Genomic DNA, 3,689 nt, shown 5'->3' on the forward strand with positions numbered 1-3,689 from the left:
TTTTGGTGGCTGAGTCCATTAAGCGTGGGACTCTTGGTTTCAGCTCAGGTCGTGATCTCAGGGTCTGTGAGTTGAAGCCCCGCACTGTCAGTGCAGAGCCTGCTTGGGATTCTCTCCCTGCCCCCCCCCCCCTCAAAATAAACTGAATTTTTTTAAAGGCTCTTTAGCGTGCTCTCCCTAAAACCTTTTGCCATCCGGCCTCACCATTGCCCACCTCCACTCCCATCCCAGGGTCCAGACACACCTGGATGTGAAATCCCTTTCACTTGTCCACTTCCCCCACTCCTGGAGTCTCTACTCAAATGTGACTCGTCTTTCCTGCCTTCCGGGGCACTTTCCTTGGCACTTTGTGCACACCTCACTGTAGTCCACGGTGACAATTCTAGTGCCCGTTTCTCAGGCCTTGCTTGACTTCTTTGCTGCCTTTGAGAGAGAGAGAGAGGCCACCCCCTCTTTTTTGAAACTCTTCCTTTAACTTTTAGAACTCCATGATACTCTTTCCTAGACTTCTGTAGATTTCATCCTCTGCTCACCCTTTGAGGGTTTGCTCTCAGCCGAGGCTTTCCCATCAGCCTGTTGTTTTGTTTTATTTAATTTATTTAATTTTAATTTAATTTAATTTATTTTAGAGACAGAGCACAAGCAGGGCAGGGTGGGGGTGGGGAGAGAGAGAGAATCTTAAGAAAGCTCCATGTTCAGTGAGGAACCCGGTGTAAGGCTCGATCACATGACCGTGGGATCGTGACCTGAGCCAAAATCAAGAGTCAGATGCTCAACCAGCTGTCGAGACTGCTGTTTTTCTTAAGAGACACATTCTTCCTGTGTGTCCTCATCCAAATATTCCCCTAATACGTGAACAGTATTGGTTCTGTTGGCAAAAAGGAAGGAGTATCTGGCCCAGGCACTCCTCTCTGTTTCCAGCTACTTCCGTTCCCCTACATGTTACCTTCTCTGAGGTCACTCCAAATATCTCCCATATTTAAAAATTTTCAGCTATGCATTCACCCATGCTTAGATATAGTGTGTTAAATTAACTATTGTTGAGAAACAGATCACCCCAAAACTTTTTAGTGGCTTACAAAAACAGTCATCACTTATTATGTCTCTTGGTTCTGGCTTAGGCTCCCTCATGAGACCTCAGTTAAGGTGTTGGCCGGAGCTATCTCCCCCTGGGTTGAAGGATCCACGTCTCAGGTGCCTTATTCATGTGGTTGGTAAGTTAGCACTGACTCTTGGGGGGAGGCCTCAGTTTCTCTTCATGTGTGTTGCTTGAATATCCTCATAGCCTAGGAACCAGCTTCCTCCAGGACAAGTAATCCAAGAGGGCAAAGTAAAAGCTGCAGTGCTTTCTGTAATCTAGCCTCGGAGTTCAGACAGCGTTATCTCTACCATTCTCTCTTGGTGACTCAGAACAGCCCCAATCCTGTGGGAGAGATTGGCTACACAAGGGTGTGAATACCAAGAGGTAGGGATCGTTGGGGGCCATCTTGGATTGGGCTTCCCCATTTAGTTACCCACTTTCTTAAGTGTAACTTAACTCTGACTCCTGTCAAAACTCAGCTCACTGACATATGGCCACTTCCTTTAAGAAGCCTTCCCCGTTGGTGAATTTCCTCTTCTCCCATTAGACCTGAGGCATAGCTCCAGTCCCTTCTGCACTAAGCTGCACTGAAATGTTGATTTACTTGCTTCTCTCTTCCCTAGTCTTTGGGTTTCCTGAGGGATAAGAGAGTATCTAAGATAATTCAAAATCAGTGTCCAGAACAATGGTGCACAGCAGAATCTTAGTATAATTTATATAAAGAATAAAGGAATAGGTAAAGAATAAAGAATAGGTAAAGAATATGTAAAGAATAAAGGAACAGGTAAAGAATAAAGAATAAGAAATAGGTAAATAACATTTCCTTTCTCCAACTAGAAGCATTTTGCATAGCACTTAATTTTTATCACACCTCACTTCAGTTCTTTGCTGATTGGTTTTCATATTTCAGCTTTTGTATTACATTTCCCACCTGCTTCACCCCTGACAAGCTCTGTTCTCCTTTGATCTTATTCTTATTCTCATCTTAATCTTATTCTTAGGAAATAATTATACATTTGGCAGAGATGTAGCTATAGTGACGTCCATTGCAACTTGCTTATGATGTTTAGCTCTATAGAAAACCGAATGTCCAAAAACAGAGATTTGACTAAGTGATATAAAAACAAAAACAGACCGTGGTGTAGCAACTAAAATAATAATAAAAAAATGTTTATTGATATGAAAAGACGTTCACTTGGTATTCTTAAATGAAGTAAAACAAAATTATAAACATTTTAATGTGGAATTTTTAATTGCAGTAAAATACCTGTAACATAAAAGGTATCATTTTAGCCAGTTTTTAAGCATCTAGTTCAGTAGCATTGAATACATTCACCTTGTTGTACCGCCAATGTCCAGAATTCCTCATCTTGCAAAAGTGAAAGTCCATACCAACGCACCCGGGTGGCTCACTCGGTTAAGCATCCGACTCTTGATTTCAATTCAGATCTTGATCTTGCAGATCATGGGATTGAGCCTCGCATCTAGCTCTGCACTGACAGCCAGGAGCCTGCTTGGGATTCTCTCTCTTCCTCTCTCTCTGCCCCTCCCCCACTCTCTCTCTCTCTCTCACCAAATAAATAAATAAATAATAAATAATTTTTAAAAACTCTGTACCAGTAAGCAACATTCCTTCCTCCCCATTTTCTTTCTTTTCCTCAGCCCCTGGCCACAACCATTCTATTTTCTATCTTGATGGATGTGACTGCCCTGGTACTTTTTATAAGTGAAATCACACAGTATTTGTATTTTTGTGCCTGCTTGTTTCACTCAGCACAATACCCTCAAGGTTCGTCCGTGTTACAGCATGTGTCAGAATTCCACTCCTTTTCAAGGCTGAACAATATTTCATCGTATGTATATGTCACATTTCGTTTATCCACTCCTCTGTCGGTAGAATGGGCTGCTTTTAACCTTTTGGCTGTTGTGAAGAATATTGTGATGACCATAGGAGTGCCAGTATCTGTTCAAGGCCCTGCGTTCAGTTCTTTTAGATATATACCCAGAAATAGAATTGCCAGGTAATATAGTAATTCTGTTTGTAATTTTTTGAGAAACTGCAATACTGTTTTCTGTAGAGGCTGCGCCATTTTCCATCCCCACCAACAGTGCGCAAGAATTCCAATTTCTACACATCCTGCTGACGCTTATTGTTTTCTATACGTGTGTGTCCTTTTTTTTTTTTTTCCCATAGTAGCCATTCTGGTGGGTGGGGTGGTATCTCAGGGTGGTTTTGAATTTTTTTTTTTTTAACGTTTTTTATTTATTTTTGAGACAGAGAGAGACAGCGCATGAGCGGGGGAGGGGCAGAGAGAGAGGGAGACACAGAATCGGAAGCGGGCTCCAGGCTCTGAGCCGTCAGCCCAGAGCCCGACGCGGGGCTCGAACTCACAGACTGTGAGATCGTGACCTGAGCCGAAGTCGGACGCTTAACCGACTGAGCCACCCAGGCGCCCCTCTCAGGGTGGTTTTGATTTACATTTTCCCTAATGATCAGTGATGTTGAACATAGTAGGAGATCTTTATATATTCTGGATGTTAACCTTCTATACATACATGATTTGCAAATGTTTTCTCCCATTCTGTGGTTGCCATTTCGCTCTGTTGG

This window comes from Panthera uncia, unplaced genomic scaffold (assembly GCF_023721935.1).
Source record: "Panthera uncia isolate 11264 unplaced genomic scaffold, Puncia_PCG_1.0 HiC_scaffold_1721, whole genome shotgun sequence".
NCBI classification, from domain to species: Eukaryota; Metazoa; Chordata; class Mammalia; order Carnivora; family Felidae; genus Panthera; species Panthera uncia.